The 20,344-nt window shown below is 40.7% G+C and overlaps 1 protein-coding gene across 1 annotated transcript in view; it reads left to right on the top strand.

The window, feature by feature from the left end:
- Positions 1–4,204: 4,204 nt before the first annotated feature.
- Positions 4,205–20,344, top strand: part of LOC139162056 (rap1 GTPase-activating protein 1-like) — an 82,058-nt gene continuing 65,918 nt past the window's right edge. Inside the window, exon 1 of the mRNA XM_070742035.1 lies at positions 4,205–4,304. The gene's annotated coding sequence lies outside the window, so the exon portion shown is untranslated. The remainder of the gene's footprint in view (positions 4,305–20,344) is intronic.

Genomic DNA, 20,344 nt, shown 5'->3' with positions numbered 1-20,344 from the left:
TACTCTCTGTAAACCGCTTAGAGAGAAGCGGCATATAAATCTAAATCTAAATGATCAATACTTTTGAGACAACGATGGGATTATAAATTATTCTGATTAAAAAACAGGATGCCCTTTGATTTAGTGTATGTTCAAACCCAGCCCATTATGGCTTGCATCACAGTACGTAGTTCAGCATTTTGTGAAGCCGAGTACAAAAACCATGGTTAAAACAACCACAGCCTAACACAGCACACAAACTTAGTCAATGTTTGTTTTTGTCTCCAATGATACAGGAAATAGTATAAGAGCAATACAGGAAATAGTATAAGGGCAGACTAGATGGACTATGAGGTCTTTTTATGCCGTCAATCTTCTATGTTTCTATGATAGAACTCGGGCCAGCCAAAATACCATCCCAAGCCATGAAAACTGCCAGCATAAATTGAATTTCTAGATTATTTTACAGTAAAAGGAATTAATCGACAAGTGAATTGAAACCTCTCTCCCCCATCCATTTGAAAAAGGGGAAATTAACAGAAAACCTTTAATGAAACCGAACATTGAGATATTGATCACCACTTCTCCTCTTCACTGAAGATTTCTATTTAGCTCCCGGCTTCTACAGGGACAGGTTGCGATTGCAAGCTTGGAAAATGTATAGCCAAGGTCACACAAGACTGGGTTCTCGTGTTTCACGGTGTGGTTTTAGCAATAGAAAACCATGGGATTTTTCTCCAAAGAGGGTGAACTGGTAGAACAAAATCTGGCTTCAAGGGAGCAGGAGACAGGATCAGACTGACTAAACACCACCAGCCACCTAAAGCTCTGCTGATTGTAGGGACTGAGACAAACTATGTTAAGACAGCTTTCTTCACCACCATCCCTGGCTTTTAAATATTTTAAATAGTTTGGTTTTCCTCCCCTAATTTATTCTTTTTTTCACGAATTCCCAGATAATTCCCTGACATTTCCTGAACTGCCGACTTCCCTGATAATTCCCAGGTTTGCTGGACACCCTGCACCATCACCATCCCATACAGGTTAAAGCAAAAAAAGAAAAAATCCAACTCAGAATGGGCCACCGTTCAGAGTTCACGCGCCTGATTTTGAGAGAGTTCAAGACATTAATTAAGAACAAGGGGGCACAATCTGAGGTTAGTTGGGGGAAAGATCAGAAGCAACTTGAGAAAATATTATTTTACTGAAAGAGTAGTAGCTGCTTGGAACAAACTTCCAGCAGACGTGGTTGGTAAATCCACAGTAACATGCCTGGGATAAGCATATATCCATCCTAAAATACAATACAGGAAATAGTATAAGGGCAGACTAGATCAGTGTTTCCCAACCTTGGCAATTTGAAGATATCTGGACTTCAACTCCCAGAATTCCCCAGCCAGCGAATGCTGGCTGGGGAATTCTGGGAGTTGAAGTCCAAATATCTTCAAGTTGCCAAGGTTGGGAAACACTGGACTCAGGGCCGCCGATAGACGGGTATTACTGGGACTGCTGTCCCGGGCCCGGGGAAAATTGGAAAATTGGGGGGGCCCGGCACCCCCCAAAAACTCCCCAACCCCGAAGAGAGCCTGAATAATGGGGGGGGCGGGCCCGGCGCTTCTGCTGCTGAGCCCAGTCTTCTCCCGGTGGCTTTCGACTACTGCAAGGCTGGCCTCGGCTCCCCTTCCCTAAAGCCCCGCCAGCCCCCTCCTGCCCTCCTTCCCCGAGGCGTCCCTTGCCCAGCTCTTCCGGCGAGGGTGGGCCTCCGCCCGCGCAGAAAGCATCCTCCCTCACACCCAGTGCCGGCCATGGGGGCTTCCGCCGGCGCCTTCCGCAAGGCCCCCAGAGGAGCCGCGTGGGTCTCCAGACTTCTCCTGGTGAGTCCCCGCCGCAAGGATGCGGACGAGGGAGAAAGGGGAAACGGCGCCTTGCGGTAGAGGGGTAGTTGGTTTGTGGGGAGCGGGGGAGGGAATTGTAAAAATCACAATTTCTTGCGTTGCTTTTTCTTTCTTTCTCTCTTTCTCTCTTGCTCTTTCATTCTTTTTTCTTTCTCTTGCTTTCTTTCTCCCTCTTTCTTTCTCTCCTTCCTTCCTTCCCTCCTTCCATTTCTTTCATTCCCCCTCTCTTTTTATTTCTCTTTCATTCTTTCTTTCTTTTTCTTTCTTTCTCTTTCTTTCTCTTTTTCTTTCTCTTTTACCTTCCCTTCCTCTATTTCTTCTTTTCTTTCTCCTTCCTACCTTCTTCCCTCCCTCCCTTCCTTCAGTCCTTTCTCTCTTACTCTCCCCTTTCATAAGTTTCCTTCCTTCCTTCCTCTGTTCCTGTCCCTTCCCCCTTTCTTTCTTTCTTTCTTTCCTTCCCTCCATTTCTTGCTTTCCTTCTCCTTTCTCCCTTCTTTCCTCCCTCACTCCCTTCTTTCACTCCTTCCTCTCTTACTCTCCCCTTTCACACCTTTCCTTGCTTACTTTGCACCCTCCCTCTGTTCCTGTCCCTTCCCTCCCTCCTTCCTTCCTTCCCACCCTCCGTCCATTCATTCACCCATTCCTCTCTTGATCGCCCCTTTTACAATTCCTTCCTTCCTTCCTTCCGATGTGGGCCCGGGCCGGCAGAGTAGTTTGCTTTTGCACCCCGTCTCGAGCTCCCTTGGTGCCAACCCGGCCCTCCCCACTTCAGAGAGAGGGGGGAGAAAGAGAGAGAGAGAAAGAGAGAGATAAAAAGAGAAAGAGAGAGGGAGGGAGAGAAAGAGATAGAGACAAAGAGAGGGGGAGAGAAAGAGAGAGAGAAAGAGAGAAAGGGAGATAAAAGAGAAAAAAGAGAGAAAGAGAGATAAAAAGAGGAAGAGAAAGAGAGAGGGGGAGGGAGAGAAAGAGAAAGAAAGAGAGAAGGGGAGAGAGGGAGAGAAAGAGGTAGAGAAAGTGAAAGAGAGAGGGAGGGAGAGAAAGAGATAGAAAGAGAGAGAGAGAGGTTGGGAGAGAGAAAAAAGAGAGAAAGAGATATAAAGAGAAAGAGAGAAAGGGAGAGAAAAAGAGAAAAAGAGAGAGAAAGGGAGAGAAAAAGAGAAAAAGAAAGAAAAGTAGAGAGAGAAAGAGACAAAAAGAGAAAGAGAGGGAGAGAAAGAGAGAGAGAGAGAGAGATAGAAAAGCAGGTGGGGGGGCACACCTATTTTGCCAGCCCTCGGATGGGCCATAGGGATCCAGTGTATGTGGAGGGAGAGGTCCCCAGCTTCTGTTCTGCAGAGGGGAAGCCAAAGCCCCCGCATGGGTTATGCAGAGTGCCAGTGTTTGGGGCAAGGTGGGGGGTGGGGGTCTTCCTTAACCCCCATTTCTTTGGTGGGGCTAAGAGGCCTGCCCAGCAGGGCTGATGTGTTGCGGAAGGTCTTGTTGAGGGAGACCAGTGGAGCCTCCCCCCCCCCCGCTCCCATCCCCAGGGAAGGGGGTTCTGGCATCACTGCCACTGGCTTTGGAAAGAAGCCCCCGGCCTCTTCAGGGGGTGGAGGGAGGGGTCCATAGCACAGGGCTGGACAATGGCTGAAGACAGTTGACTGCAGCTTTCAGAATTCCTCAGCCAGGAATATGAAGAAGACAGTTTGAAAATTTAAAAGGGAAGGAAGGAAGGAAGGAAGGAAGGAAGGAAGGAAGGAAGGAAGGAAGGAAGGAGGGACGGAGGGAGGGAAGGAAGGAGGGAGGGAAAAGAAAAAGAAGAGAAAAAAGGAAAGAAAGAAAAAGAAGAAAGAAAGAAAGAAAGAGGAAGAAAGGAAGGGGGAAAAAACCAAAAGAGAAAAAAAAGAAAAAGGGAAGGAAGGAAGGAAGGAAGAAGGGAGGGGGGCCCCAGACACTTAGGCTGTATGGGGCCCCAAAATTCCTGATGGCGGCCCTGACTGGACTAGATGGACCATGAAGTCTTTTTCTGCCGTCGATCTTCTATGTTTCTATTTTAAACCAGCAAAATTGCTAGTTGAGGGAAACAAGGAAAACGGCCCCGCTTGTTTGTAACTGGCCTCAGATTAGCGCCGCGTCCCTCATCTCCTTCATGGGGAGGGGAGGGGGCTCGGAGCCGCATCTCCTCCTGAGGGCACCGCCAACCATCGCCAAAAATCGCCCTCAGCCGAAGAGCGCCCGGCGTGTCTGCAGGTGGAGTCGCGGCAGCGGAAGGGGAGGAGAAAAAGGACGCCGCAACCTACTTGAATAATTGATAGGCTGGGCTGCGAAGGGGAGAGAGCGAGAGCGAGAGAGCGCGCTAGCGAATGCGGAGGAGCAGCCGGGCGCCGGGCTCCCCGCGTCGTTGCCGCCGTCCGCTTGCCTGCTCGCCGGCGATGAGAGAATTGCGCGCAGGTAGGGGAGCTCGGCCGCCGCGTGGCGCCTCTCCTGCCCGGCTAATTAAAGGAGGCGCGGGAAAAGGGAAGGAGGCAGGGAGGAGGAGGAGGAGGAGGGAGAGCCGGCTGCGGCTCTTGACCCTGACAGATAAGTCGAGCCTCCATCTTCAGCAGCAGTGTACCACTTGGTGACCATTTATTGAGAAGGAGAAGGGCTGAGGCATTCAGGCTCCTCTCTTTAAATAATAATAATAATAATAATAATAATAATAATAATAATAATAATAATAATAATAATAATAATAATGTGAATGAATTCCTGGATGGAGGGATGTTTTGGCTGGGCTGAGCCCTAAATTGAGCGCAAATCACATCCCTCCCCAGGTGGAGCTGGTGGGTGGAAAACGAAAAGGAGGAGGAGGAGAGAGATGGTCCACTTCTTCTCCCATAGCCTTTCTTGCTGGGGCAGTTGAAAACGTTGCAGGCGGAAAATGCTGCAAGAGTTGTTCCTTGGGACTACAACTTGATGCCCCTCTTGGAACTGCTGCCTGTCATTGCTTATTGTTGAAGGGACGGTACTGGAAGAAATGGTGCAAGCATCTTTGCAAGTGATGCTCGGCTAATAAGAGATCTTGGTTTCTTGCGCCAGTAATTATGGTCTTTGTATGTGCCGGAGTGCAGTAGTGTTTAGATCCAGCATAGGTTTTCATTGGTGAGGCTTATCTGTGAAATATAACAAGGATTTTGTTGCTAAGAATGTTCCTTGGCAGGTATAAAATAAGAGAGGGATTTACATTTAGGCAAAAACTATCCCAAAACTCAGTCTGAGATGGAATGCAATTCAAGATTGCTTGCCATTTGTGTCTGTGCCTGCTGGTCTTTGAGGTATTTAGGAAGCAATGGCGGAACCAAAGGGGTTCTGATTGCTCCAACTCTTATCTTGTCTAGGGGGCATTCTTGTATGTTTGGTATGAATGAAGAGGTCTTGCTTCCATTTTCATGCATTAAAAAGAGACGATCGTATTCGTCTCTTGGTTCTGCTGCTGTGCATTGGAGCAGATGTTTGCATTTGTGTTTGAGACATACTGATCTGTTGCAGCAAAAACAGAAGAGTCTGTGTATATGTGTTCTGTGGCATTTTAAGGAATAATAGATTCAATGGGGCATAAGTTTTTGTCAAGATGATTCTATTTCGTCAAACATCACTATTACCTTGAATTGGAAAATGTATTCTTTCAGTGATAAAGAAAGCTTTAAGCTGGTATCTCAGTGACTGTGGCTCTGTCCTGTTTTCTTCTACCTATTTCATATCAGGCTTGTACAATCTTGATGTCATTTATTTAACTGATGGATGGCACATCAGTTTGTTTGATCTACTCATGCAGCCTAAATCATGCACTTTCATCAAAGATAGGGAAATCTACTCTGACATATTTGAAGATAGCTTGGTAAAGGATATGGAATGTTATCTCTTTACTGCACATACAAATTTAAAATGTTGTAACATCCACTAGGAACACTGACAGTGAAAAAATGTTCTTCATGAAAACCTAGGCAAGTGAATTTAAGAACAACTTAAATTGCTAAATGCTAAAACTTTGCAGTTTTATATCAAGTTGCTTTTTTTATAACATTTGCTTATAAATCACTGCACCAAAAATACAAATCTCCCAGCACGCACTTAAATTCCAATTTGGCAGCAGAATAAATTCTACCTTATTTCAGCTGAAGATTGACAAGTGATTTTAAAAGGGAAACATGATTGGATTAGTAAACCTGAGCCCAGTTAGCCAATCTGGAGGAGTTTGTAATTGCTTTTGGAAAACTAACATCTGATGCCAGAGATGCTATCATCTGACATATGCTAAACCAAAAAGTGTTGTCACTGTATTTTCATTTCAGCTTGGAGAATTTAATGGTACTAAGAAAATCTAATCTCTTTTATACTGAGAGTATCTCAAAACAGAGTTCCACAAAATTTCCATTGCAGTAATGCAGTCCTACTTTTTTTGCCTTTAAATATCTTAATTATAGACAGGTTTTATTGCATGTTCAGATGTGCAAGATTGAGATTTATTTTTCACTCAGCCCAATTAAGGAACATAGGGACATAGTTTTTACCCCAGCATATTCAGCATATATTTATTTGTTTTGCATATCCCAACTTGCACACACTCCTGATGGGTGACATCAGTAAAGCAGCACATACAATCCAGACCGAAGCAATTCTTGGTAATCCAGACAGCACTAATCTATTATCTTTCAGATGTTCTCTAAAAGACCTATTATCACTACCTTCCAGAAAACCTTCCTTAAGGCAGATATAAAAGAATCTAATGTCTGTGAGCTCCTGCCCTCTTAATCTTGCAAAAGTGGGGAAGTATTAATATTTGTTGGGGAGAATACACTATTGATCAGTTCTATATGAAGAAGTTGGTCCTGAAGGTACTCGGGGAGCAAAATCATATACGGCTATGCTGGTTAAAATCAGCACTTTGACTTGTACTCAGAATATGAACAGCCAATGCAGACTGTTACATTTTCCATCAACTACTGCATCATTTCTGAGTAGTCTTCAAGGGCAATCCCAAGTAGAATGCAATGCCCAATTTCAGAATGTGGCGTTCCATACAGGCCAGAAAGAGAGTGAACATCTTCAACTTAAGCCTGTACTAATGAACCAATATGGGGCTGATACTTTGGCATCTTCAGGTTGTTTTCTTACATGAATTCGATGAAATGAAATTCGATGACATGTCTCCATCAGAAGCTCAATAATATTTTTAAAGTAAACATTTTTTATATATTTCCAACATGGACTAAAGAACTAAAGTCTCCACTAATACCTCTTCAATGGCTTCATGTCCCTAAAATGGTATCTACAGATTTAAGATTCAAGTTGATTCATCACAAATTGTATTCAGGGTATATTTGTTTGCTACCCTGAGTCCTTGGAGAGGGCCAGTATACAAATCCAATTTAATAATAATAACAACAACAACAACAACAACAACAATAATAATAATTAAAAAAAATTTGATACCCCAAAGGATGTACAGTATTTGAAAGGATGGACATCAGTTTTTCTACATTGGTGACTTTAAAAACTGAAGATTCATTAACCCATTTTACACAGGCATGTGATAATCTGGTATATTTTTTGAATAGTATTTTAATGTACATAAGTGGATTCAAAGGAAAATACCGTATTTAAATTTTAAGAAGTTAACATGATGCTGAATTATATTCCTGTTTGTAAATCTGACTGTTTATTGGAAGTTATGATTCTATGAAGGATGGGGGATGATTAAAATAATTATATTTAAGAAACTGGAAAAGTCATTATTATTCCAGAGATTTAAAAAAGACCTTATAGAAAAAGGATTTTTTTTACTACTCAAGAGATGAAAAAACATATTCTTCTATAGCAGAGATTTTGTAGCATTGTGCAATAATATTTTGTATTCATTATATTATAGTAGTATTAGTAAATTAGCAACTATTGATAAGTTTAACAGATATGTACAGTATGTCACAGAAGTGAGTGCTCCCCCACACATTTTGCAAATATTTAAGTATATCTTTTCATGTGACAACACTGAAGAAATGACACTTGAATATAATGTAAAGTAGTGAGCATACAGCTTACATAACAGTGTAAATGTGCTGTCCCTTCAAAACATACAGTCATTAGTGTCTAAACTGCTGGCAACAAAAGTGAGTACACTGCTAAGTGCCCCGAGTCTTCGGAGAGGGGCGGCATACAAATCTAATAAAACTTAAACTTAAGTGATAATGTCTAAATGGAGCCCAAGTAACTGTTTTCCCTCCCTGGTGCCATGTGACTTGTTAGTGGTACAAGGTCTCAGGTGTGAAGGGGGAGCAGGTGTGTTAAATCTGGTGTTATCACTCTCACTCTCTGGTCACCGGAAGTTCAACATAGCACCTCAGGGCAACGAACTCTCTGAGGATCTGAAAAAGTGAATTGTTCTATGTAAAGATGGCCTAGCCCTAGGCTATAAGAAGATTGCCAAGACCCTGAAACTGAACCATAAATGCCAAGATGTACTGTGACATACTGAAGCAGAGCATGATCCCTCCCTTCAGAGACTAGGCCACAGGGCAGTATTCCAGCATGATAACTACCCAGACTAGATGGACCATAGGTCTTTTTCTGCCGTCAATGTTCTATGTTTCTATGTTTCTAAATACACCTCCAAAATGATTGCTGCCTTGCTAAAGAAGCAGAGGGTAAAGGTGATGGATTGGCCAAGTATGTCTCCAGACCTAAACCCAATTGAGCATCTGTGGGGCATCCTGAAATGGAAGTTGGAGGTGCGCAAAGTCTCTAACATCCACCAGCTTTGTGATGTCGTGGAGGAGTAGAAGAGGACTCCAGTGGCAACCTGTGAAGTTCTGGTGAAGTCTGTGCCCAAGAGGGTTAAGGCAATGGTGATAAATAATAGTGGCCACACAAAATATTGACACTGGGCCCCATTTGGACATTATCACTTCGGGGTGTACTCACTTTTGTTGCCAGCAGTTTAGACTTTAATGATTTTGTGTTGCATTGTTTTAAGGGGACAGTACATTTACACTGTTATACAAGCTGTATACTCACTACTTTATATTGTCATTTCTTCAGTGTTGTCACATGAAAAGATATATACTTACAAAATGTGAGGGGTGTACTCACTTCTCTGACATACTCTAGATATACTTTCCGTTTTTTAAAGTCTTTTTGTTTTGTTTTCTTTCATTAAGTTTGCATAGTCTCATTTAACTATTCTTTTTCAGTATGTTTAGATGTTTTGCTACTTTTTAAAAAAAAATAAAAAATAAAAAATCAGGGAAAAGAGAACTCTGGGGCACCCTGCATGTGAGCCCTCACTAGATCAACCTGTCTTCCCCAATCACCCAGTGTGACACAGCACCTCCAACTCCCAAGTCTGGTAGATTGTCCAGAAGAAAATTGTGGTCAGTAATACCAGCTAATTGTGAGAAGTCTAATAAGAGAAGGGTTGGAATGGGGAAATAATTGTTTAAAATAGCAGGCTCCAGGAAAGATGGAATACTAATGTCTATTTCAAGGGCTAGCATCATCTCCATTGACTATCTCCCGGACCATCTCTCTCTGAGAACAATTAATCAGTGGAACGGCTTGTCTCCAGAAGTTGTGGACGCTCCATTACTGGAGGCTTTTAAGAAAACTGCTTAGCCAGATACACAGATGGAGAAACTTGATGGACATGGATGGCAGATGGCAGAAGTCACATCAGAGAACATTCTAGCCATTTCATTGGCAAGAAGGCATCCCAAATAACTGCATGACACTGCCCCAGGCACCACTTTGCCTCTGCCCATAGTCAATAACACAGTGAACAGTAAACAGTTTAATTATTATAACTTTTTTTTCTATCAAGTGGCAGATTTTTAAAATGTCAATAAACTCCTGAGAGTATCGGAAGGGGAAGGCACTAATGTGCCTTCCGACCCCTGTCCTATTGTGTCTCCTATATCTCCTATATCTTCTCTTCTATACCTATATCTTTTCTTCTATTCTCCAATTGATATATTTTTATTCCTATACTCTTCCCTCTTTTCTTCCTCTAACATATTTTACTTGGAGGTATCCTCTATTACCTTCATTATGTATTATTGTGTATTGGACAAAATAAATAAAATAAACCTGATCACTTTTAATTTTAATTTTAATTTACAACATCCAGTTGAAATATATATATATGGCTAAATTTGGAAGCTTAGTAGGTGATTTTGTCCCAATTACCTTGTCTTAGCTCAGCCTAGTGTATAAGATAGTTTTGTGAAGACCAAATTGCAAACGCATATATAGTGATAGTGTCTTAAACTTCTAAAGCAGAAGAGCAGAACATCATCTTGAGGATCACCAGAGTTTTGTTGAGGGCTGCACAATGGGAAAATCTGTGAACCAATTGGAGGTTTAGAAGTTTAAAAGACTAATATGAATGCCTTAAGTATTTGGAAGATATACAACTGTTCCATAAGCCACACGCTGCTTAGGCCTGTCATAGTCACCCACGTATCACACAAGATATCTACCAATTATTTTCGGTGTGAGCTGGGAAGTACAAGTGATGCTGTAGATATGATACGTCCCATGGAGTCCATTTTTGAGAGGATATAAATCTAAAAACCTAAAATGATTATTGGAGAGGAGAGAAGGGAGACTACTTTAGATGTATATACAGTGGTACCTCCACTTAAGAACGTAATTCGTTCTGTGACCAGGTTCTTAAGTAGAAGCAATTTTTCCCATAGGAATCAATGTAAAAGCAAATAATGCGTGCAAACCCATTAGGAAAGAAATAAAAGCTTGGAATTTGGGTGGGAGGAGGAGGAGGAAGAAGAGGAGGAGGAGGACAGTCGCTGCCGAAGGAAGAAGGTGAAGTGAGGTGAATCAAAAAAATCCAAAACTTTAAGGTTTTTTTAAAAAAAGAGGGACTCTGAGGTGGTGAGGAGGAGCATGCACCTCCAATACATCCGGCGCGAGGCTGCCTCCCATACACTGCCTCCCATACACTAGCTGCTGCTGCTGCTACCTGCTGCCTCTTCCTTCCCATGCTAAAGGGCTCCCCTCTCCTCTTGCTCACTCGTTTTGTAGCCAGTGCCTTTCCTTCGCTGTGGTGACTCCTTGGCTGCCAGAGCGAAGGGAGCATTTCTTTTCTCTGGGCGCTGGCAGAGGTTTATTCCCTGTCCAGCTGCCCAGAGAAAGGAAAATGCTTCGTTCACTCTGGACTGCCAAAGCCTCCTTAAGCGCCACCAAAAAGCTCCTCTGGCAGCTCAGATGGCTGGGATTAAAGGGGGAATGGCAGAAAACTGGCCAGGCCTTCATGCCTCTCTCAAATGTCCTGGTAAATTTTTCCGGGCTCAGGTTCTTAAGTAGAAAATGTTTCTTAACACTCGGTTCTTATCTAGAAAAGTTCTTAAGTAGAGCCGTGCTTAAGTAGAGGTACCACTATCTTTTGAAGAAGTAACTGAAAGATTTAATAACTTCTGAAGTTATTAATTTCAGTTATTAACTCTGAAAAACATAGTTATGTACTGTAATATAGGATATTTAACACATTCATTTTGTTTTGGGGAACATGCAGACATATATAAATACTGATGTTCTTTTGAATTATATAACAATGATTTGGAAGCCAACAAGAGAAGAATGAAAATGGATACTGCACGTATTTTATAATAGTAAAAACCTGATACTGTATTACAAAATTGAAAAGACATTTATTTCCTCTCAGTCATATAATAGTTTGAAAGATACCGTATATCTCTCTTCCTATATTCAAACAAGGATTTTACTGGTAAGAGTCTTAATTTGAGGACTGTTTAGACATTTGATCTGTACATACTAGTTTATTATTTTGATTCCCTTCTTTTTGTATTATACAACTATTATATGTGAACAATTTAACTGTATTGTATGATGTGATAAGCTTGTAAGGCTTGTCTCTTGCATGTTAAAAAAAATTGAAAATGCCATTGAAATGAAGAAGATAAAAGCTTCTTTTATCAGAATCACTTATGAACAAGGAAGAATAATTTTATTATCTAAGCCAGGATGATTCTATTGGTTAATAGCCAAGAATCATTCTCAAACTCTTATGAACAACAGCACTTGAGACCTGAACTTTTCCCATTATATTTTTGCATGGAAGCTGCCTTACAATCCATAAACCAGGGGTGAAATGCTACCGGTTCGGCCCATTTCAGGCACACCGGCAGCTGGTAGTTTGGAGCAGTGTTTGTCAACCAGTGTGCTCTGGCACACGGTCAGGTGTGCCATGGGGAAATTAAACATGGGTCCCCAAACTATGGCCCGTATTCCGGATACGCTTGCGGAGGCCATTTATCCAGCCCGCCGCCAGCTGCCTCCATCCGAACATAAACATTCACCTCACAATCCCTCCAGCTATCAGCGACAGGAAGAGTGGAGGCACAGGGAACGCTCACTGACCAATCACCTTCTAGGATTCATCCCGACCACTAGCGATGAACCAATAGCATGCCGCCTCTCATCCACACCCAGGAAGGTCCCCGCTTGGGCTGCCGTGCACTTGTCATTGTGTGGCCATGGCGAGTAGTTGAAGCTGCTACTCTACTCCTCCCTGTGGTCCCGATTTCTAATCGTGGTTTAAAGCTAAAGTTTGCTGATCTTCCTTTGGACACTTTTTGGTTATCTGTCGCCAAGGAGTTCCCCATTCTGGCCAACAAAGATTGCTCCCGTTTTCAACCACATATCTATGTGAGCTGAGCTTCTCAAGCTTGACTACGATAAAAACTAAAAACAGAGACAGACTGAGAACTGTTGAGGAAGAACTTTGTGTGTGTCTTTCTACCATTCCTGCCCTTTTGTGTTCATCGAAACAGGCCCAGGTTTCACACCAAGTGAGTAAAAATACATTTAGAAACTATATTATTAATTACAGTATATGTATAATATGTACTATGTTAGAATGTCATTTTGGTTAGTGGTGCACCCCAGGATTTTGTAAATGTAAAAAATGTGCCACGGCTCAAAAAAGGTTGAAAATCACTGTTTTGGAGAACTAGTAGTGGCAGTGTGAGGCTCCACCCACCCATCACCATTTTCTTGTTTTTAACCCTCTGTGCATGTGCAAAGCCTCCTGCCTGTGCACAGAGAGTAGAAAACTTCATGCTTCCAAACCAGTAGGGAAGGTAAGTAGATTTCAACTGTTGCCATAAACATTGTAATACCAAATGTTTGTATACAGAAAAGTGATGCAATCTGAAACTTACCTTCTTCTCTGATAGTTCTTATACATCTTAACTGTGACATCCAATCGGGAAATACATCTGTTGCTTAATTTTTCAAGCAATCAGCCAAGCTAAATTGTTTTTATAGCCTTTTCCAGTCTGACATTCTGTAGGTGAGTTGAATTTCAACTCCCAGATAGGAAATTGTAAAAAATTGTTACCCACTTTTGTGGAGGAGGAAAGGTGTGTGTGTGTACGTGTTTGAGGGGGAAAATAGTCTATAATTCAGGGTTATAATATAACAGCACTTCTTCCCCAAAGGATAGAGGGCAACACTAATATACATAAAGACATGAATCAAAATTTGGAATATATTTTTGGCCCTTGCTCCTTTTCAGTATTGTACTTTGAATCTTTTACTATTTATTGCTCAAAATGGAGATTTGTCTGTTCCTCCCCCAATTCTACTTCTACAATATTTTGTCCGTTAGTGCTTTATAAAATTAAAATGTTCAGAATTAGAAATGGCAGGTGGAGGGGTTGGAAGTCCTCAGCAAAGACAGCGAAGTCCACATTTTGGATAGAGAGGATCATTGGTTTGAAAGAGGGGTAAAAGAGGCCATTTATGCTAACATCGAGCAGCCCTCTCTCAACAGAGGGGGAGGAATAGGACATCACCTATCTCCTGTCTACAACATAGTCCCTTGCAGCAGTTCCAAGAAGATTTTGCAACCAATTGCACTTCGATTCAGGTGACTTTTAGGTCAAAGATAAGCCCCCACATGGCTCAAGAGCTCTCAGAGAGAGTGCTAATGACCAGATGACTTAGCATCCTTCCTATAGACACACCCACACCCCAAAAAATCTGGTCATAGAAACATAGAAACATAGAAGACTGACGGCAGAAAAAGACCTCATGATCCATCTAGTCTGCCCTTATACTATTTTCTGTATTTTATCTTAGGATGGATATATGTCTATCCCAGGCATGTTTAAATTCAGTTACTGTGGATTTACCAACCACGTCTGCTGGAAGTTTGTTCCAAGCATCTACTACTCTTTCAGTAAAATAATATTTTCTCATGTTGCTTTTGATCTTTCCCCCAACTAATCTCGGATTGTGCCCCCTTGTTCTTGTGTTCACTTTCCTATTAAAAACACTTCCCTCCTGGACCTTATTTAACCCTTTAATATATTTAAATGTTTCGATCATGTCCCCCCTTTTCCTTCTGTCCTCCAGATTATACAGATTGAGTTCATTAAGTCTTTCCTGATACGTTTTATGCTTAAGATTTTCCACCATTCTTGTAGCCCGTCTTTGGACCCGTTCAATTTTATCAATATCTTTTTGTAGGTGAGGTCTCCAGAACTGAACACAGTATTCCAAATGTGGTCTCACCAGCACTCTATATAGCGGGATCATAATCTCCCTCTTTCTGCTTGTTATACCTCTAGCTATGCAGCCAAGCATCCTACTTGCTTTCCCTACCGCCTGACCGCACTGTTCACCCATTTTGAGACTGGCAGAATTCACTACCCCTAAATCCTTCTCTTCTGAAGTTTTTGCTAACACAGAACTGCCAATACAATACTCAGATTGAGGATTCCTTTTCCCCAAGTGCATTATTTTACATTTGGAAACATTAAACTGCAGTTTCCATTGCTTTGACCATTTATCTAGTAAAGCTAAATCATTTACCATATTACAGACGCCTCCAGGAATATCAACCCTATTGCATACTTTAAAGTCATCAGCAAATAGGCAAACCTTCCCTACCAAACCTTCCCCTATGTCACTCACAAACATATTAAAAAGAATAGGACCCAGAATGGTCCGAATCTATCTCTCCATCCCCCCACTATCCAGTCTCCTGTCAGTACTTATCTTTCCATCCCACCCTCGTCATCACAACTGGTGAAGTTTCTTGGATAAGAAACAAAACATTTTGTTCTTCTTCCTCAAAGGGGGAAAAACAGTCCAGTTGCCTTTTGAAAAAGTACCTTTGAGATAAAATGAGTACCGCAGAAATTCCTAGTTTCTCATCTGTGAAATAGGGATGTTCTTGCACTGATGAAACATGTAGTTTGGGATTTGGAAGTGAAATTCTCAATTGCCCTCAAAGTGGTGCTGAACATCAGAACAATATTGTTGGAGATTCTGGGGGGAAAAGCTCAATTTCTAAACAGAGAGTCAAGATTCTATATTCAGAAATCATGGCGAAATCATATAGGAGGAACTTTGTGGTTCTGATTTTTTGACAAAGCCATGGGATCAGAAACCAGGATTCATAAGCTAAGTTCATACCAAGCTTCAAATTAGTGCCTCTTGCCCCCCCCCCAAAAAAAAAAATTGGCCAGAGATTGTTATTGGGATGACACCAACATTTTAATATAAAATTATATTCAGGGCTACCTTTTAAAACTGATAGTTCACTAGTACAGATTGTTTAAAACATAGAAAACAATTTGTCCCGTGGTTTTATAGTACTCAGCAAAGTAAAATCTAAGTATAGTTTGTTTTAAGCAGAGTATTTTAAATAAACCACAATGGCTAGATTCCATAATATGCTAAGCCTAAAACATTAACACAATATAATTTGGTGGGATATGTGCACCCAGGTTACTGGAGAGAATTAAATTTTTCAGATTAAATTTAACATCTGCATTTTCCTGTGCAACTTGACCTTTTAAAGACCTTTATATCTTGTACGATTATGGCATGAGAGAAGAACTTCTATAAAAGGACCATTTGCATACTTTCAGGCAATAATTTATTGCCTTTAATCTGGCAGGATGTTTCTCATCAGTGTTAAAGTCTTAATATATTATTAAACAACAGAGCACTATATAGTGTGACATGCTTTGCATTAAATTCAGCTAAAAGCCAAGTAAAAGGTATTTAAAATATCTTTCTATAACTTAATACTTTTGGATCATTCGTTTCTAAATGAGTTTACCCTGGCTATCTGGCAGAGAAAAGCCATTTTGACATATTTCTCTTGCTGTTAAATGACTGCTGCAAATTTGATTTTGGTTGCTTGTATTTTAATTACGTATTTTTGCTCCTTTTACTTTTTGCAAGGGCCTAGGGGTAATATCAATTAAAAAAAAGCACAGCAGAGGAAAAAATCTGAAAACAACATCATAATTAAAGATAAGTCCCAAACCTTCCTTAAGAGAGTAATTATATATACTTACGGGAACTGGCTATCTCATAGTTTCATGGTTCCATTTATCTTTAGAGTTCTAAATATATTTAGGGCCAGACGTTCTTGAATTGGCAAATCTATATACCACAATAAGTCAGATTTTTTTAAAAAAACAGATTAAGGCTTAGCACATGATATATAACCAACTCTATCCCTCTGTCCATTCTATTAACAAAATTACTGTTCTGAGGATAAAGTAAAGATGATACTTTCATGTATTTCACCCTGAGCTTTCATACAAAAAAAATGGTATAATAAATAATTTATAAGTAATTCTGTTTGAGATTTATTACTTCATGAAGTAACTAAGAGAATAGTTACTTCATAATATGTAAATAAATATATTGATCTTAGTTTAAAATGTTATATATATATATATATAGGTATACCCTCATTTTGGTGGTGGGGTTTGAATGTTGTCTGGTGGTAGGTGCACAGATCATTGAGCACTGTGTTATATGTTGTGTGTATGATTTTTCTTACTACAAAAATAATTTAAAAAATATTATTAAAAAAGAGAATAGAATTTCTGGGTTTTCTGCTTCTGACATCTATTTTGTATTATTCCTTTTTATATATTTTTATCTAGTGAAATGGTTTAGGTCAGTGGTTCTCAACCTGGGGATCAGGACTCCTTTGGGGGTCGAACAACTGTTTCACAGTGGTCACCTAAGACCATGGGAAAGACAAATTTCCCATGGTGTTAGGAACTAAAGCTTCTATTCTGGTGCCTTGGAATATTATTTTTACAATCCGATCAATCAGACGTTTACAGTGGGGGTGTCCCTCTAACCTTCCTGCCAATCAGCTTAAAGCTCTGTTGGGAGAATTGGTGCCAGACTTATGGTTGGGGGTCACCACAACATAAGGAACTATTAAGGGGCCGCGGCATTAGAAAGGTTGAGAACCACTGGTTTAGGTGAATTCCTGATAGAGAAGAGCAAGATTCAAAATATTAATATGAAGAAAATATTAGCAAGAAGTCTGCTTTAGAACCCTAATCCCATCTACCTAAATGTTCCTGAAGATGGAAACAAGCAATATTAATAAGTACTGGCTAAAGAATTATCTTAGCAAATACCTCTACTTATGGAACATCTGGGATATTCCATAAGTAGAGGTATTCGAGTTCACGGAGAGGGGCAGCATACAAATTAAATAAGTAAATAAGTAAATAAATAAGTAAATAAGAAAGAAAGAAAGAAAGAAAGAAAGTAGATTCTCATCCTGAATAAGAAGAATTTTACATAGAGATCTCCTCTTATTTTAGTGGTTCAAGGTAGGAAAAATAGATTTGAAGACCTAGTTATACTTGATGTAGGGATGGGTCAAAAGAGAAATAATTTATATTTATTTCATTCTTTTAATTTATTTAGGAGAAAAATAATCTAAAGGATTATTGACCAGGATGTGATCTGAGACAGCTAAATGGAATTATATCTCTGTACCTCTGCATTGTTAGCACGACTGAAGCATGTGGGCCATTCCTTAAAAATCCCACATGCATGTTCAGAATGAGGATCACTTTTGTCCCCCTTCAATCAAGATTGAATACATATTACACTATTACATTTCCTCCTTCATTTCTATCTTTGCTTCCTTGCAAGTGTTATCCCTATAGCATCTAAAGGATCTAATTTGCATGATCTACCAGAAATCTCTCTGTGTATTTTTATGGCATGTAAAGGAAACCACAAAATAATAAACATGGTAGGGACCCCGATTACAGTACTTCCATAGAGGACATGCTATGCTTTAAAATGTATTTTCACTTTCTTCCTTGATGTTTATTTCATTCAGTTCTCCTATTATTTTCTTTCCCATGAAGCCCCTCCTCTCTCTTTTTCTCTGTGGTTGCTCGCTCACTCACTCACACTCCTGGTAACCTGCAGTGTCTCCCCAGGAGTTTCCTGCTCTTGCGCAGAATAGGTTCTGCTCTTCCTCATTTGAAGTGTGTCTCAGGAAAGAAAGGCAGTAGCCATTTAACTTCCAGTGTGGAAGTGACTCGGGGATAGCAGTGGTGTCCTCTGGAGACAGGCTGGCCAGTGTATACTGCACCGAAAGAACAAAGCCTACATGCAGGAGACCAACAAAGCCTCTACAGGCACAGAAGAGCCTGCAGGAAGAGAGCATGTTTTCTTGGAAGCGTAGTTTGACCTTTGGGACCTATGGAGGGTATGTATATAGATCAACCCTGGATTTACTCTGCATTCCTTCAAGCCGTGTTGCCTTTCTCCATATTTATTCTAGGGAAATAAAGGCTGCCATGTGCTTTTAACACCTCTGAGCATCTGGTGCCACTTGCAAGAATTGGTGAGGAAGAGGAGATGCTTCATTATTTCAGGATGCTTTTGCCTCAGGTCCTCTTTGTCCCTTCTCCAACTTGGTTCTCTCCAGAGATGCTGGAAACGAAGCTTCCAAAATTGCTAATGTTGATTGGAGTTCTTAAAGAGTTGCTATCCCAGTACGTCTGGAGGGAACCAGATTATGGAGAGTTGGCCTACATAGTTCTGGAAATGTAGAAAGTTGATTGTTCATAAGGCATTGCCTTTAAAATGTGTAGATACGGAAGGACTTTGTAGTCCTCAGTTGTGAATTAGACTGGAGGTGCAGGGCTAAGGCGAAGGGTTTCATTTTAATAAAGACCTAATGGCATGCTTAGAAGCCCAGAGTATCAATATAAATTAACCCGGAGTAGGTAACCACATGTGTTTTCAGTTATTTAATATTAATATTAATAGGATACTTATTTTTATAAACTGTAAATTAAAGTGCCTCGTGTCAATTAGAGAAGATGGGAGTTTTGCTGTTGTTGGCAAAGCATTGCTGGCTAAGAGCAATTAGGACCATATCTGCTTGCAAGTCAGTAGAAGAAAAATATTTTGTACTTCCCCCCCCCCCCCACTCCTTGGAGGGAAACATTAATAAGTATGCAAGGTACCCATCTAGTATAGTACTCTACTTCTGCCATCCCTCTGCATCCATCATCAGTTTGGTGCACTGTCTATGTATAGAAGGCTTTTGTGGTCCTGTAGCCTCTCTGAACGACTTAGAAATTTGCATTCTCAATTGGGAAGAAGTGCCCCAAAATACAAAAATCCCCTCGCAGAAGACCGTCACTCCCCCAAATATGGGAGAGTGACAGTCCTCCCTTGCACTCATCACCTCACTTTTTTTTTATTCTTAAAATCAAGAGTACAATGGCTGACATCATTTGAAAGCTTGCTTTAGCCACAAATCCAAAGGACAGCTTTAGGCAACTCCTCTTAATATTGGACTCTTCCCTTTGGGTTACTATAAGGGAAGGATCTAGCCCCATTATTTCCTTTCATTTTCTTACTAGAGAAGATTTGTGGAAGATGGAAGGGCTGCCCGATTTATTTTGAGTTCTAATGCTGAGAGTGGACTGGAGGCTACAACATTTGAAGAACAGTTGCAGGAACCGGGCAGGTCTAGTCTAATGAAGAGAAGGATTAGGAGTGACATGGTAGGAGTCTTCAAGTGCACTAGAGTCCTTTCTGTCCCCTGTCCTATTGCTCTCCTATATCTCCTATACCTTCTTCTATTCCTATATCCCTTCTATTCTTTCATTGATATGTTCTATTCCTATATCTTCTTTTCTATTCTTTCTTAGATATATTTTACTATGAGCATCTCCTCTATAGCCTTCATCATGTATTTTACTATGTGTATATATATGTATATACCCACTAAAACCCTCATTGTGTATCGGACAAAATAAATAAATAAAATAAAATAAATAAATATAAATAAAATAAATAAATGAATAAATATCTAAGGGGCTGCCCCGCAGAAGAGGGACTCAACCTATTCTGAAGGCAGCACAAGAAGCAATAAATGGAAACTTGTCAAGGAGAGATTCCACCTAGAAGTAAGGAAAAATTTCCTAACAGCGAGAGCAATTAACCAGTGGAACAGCTTGCCTTCAGAAGTTGTGGGTGCTCCATTACTGGAGGTTTTAAAGAAGAGATTGGATAGTCATTTGTCTGACATAGTACAGGTCCTGTCCTATAGGATCTCCTGCTTGAGCTGGACTAGAGGATCTCCCACGGCCCTTTCAACTCCATTA

Source organism: Erythrolamprus reginae, chromosome 2, assembly GCF_031021105.1.
Source record: "Erythrolamprus reginae isolate rEryReg1 chromosome 2, rEryReg1.hap1, whole genome shotgun sequence".
In the NCBI taxonomy this organism is placed as follows: domain Eukaryota; kingdom Metazoa; phylum Chordata; class Lepidosauria; order Squamata; family Dipsadidae; genus Erythrolamprus; species Erythrolamprus reginae.
The sequence above is the reverse complement of the archived record's forward strand: the minus strand, read 5'-3'. Positions and strand labels throughout refer to the sequence as shown.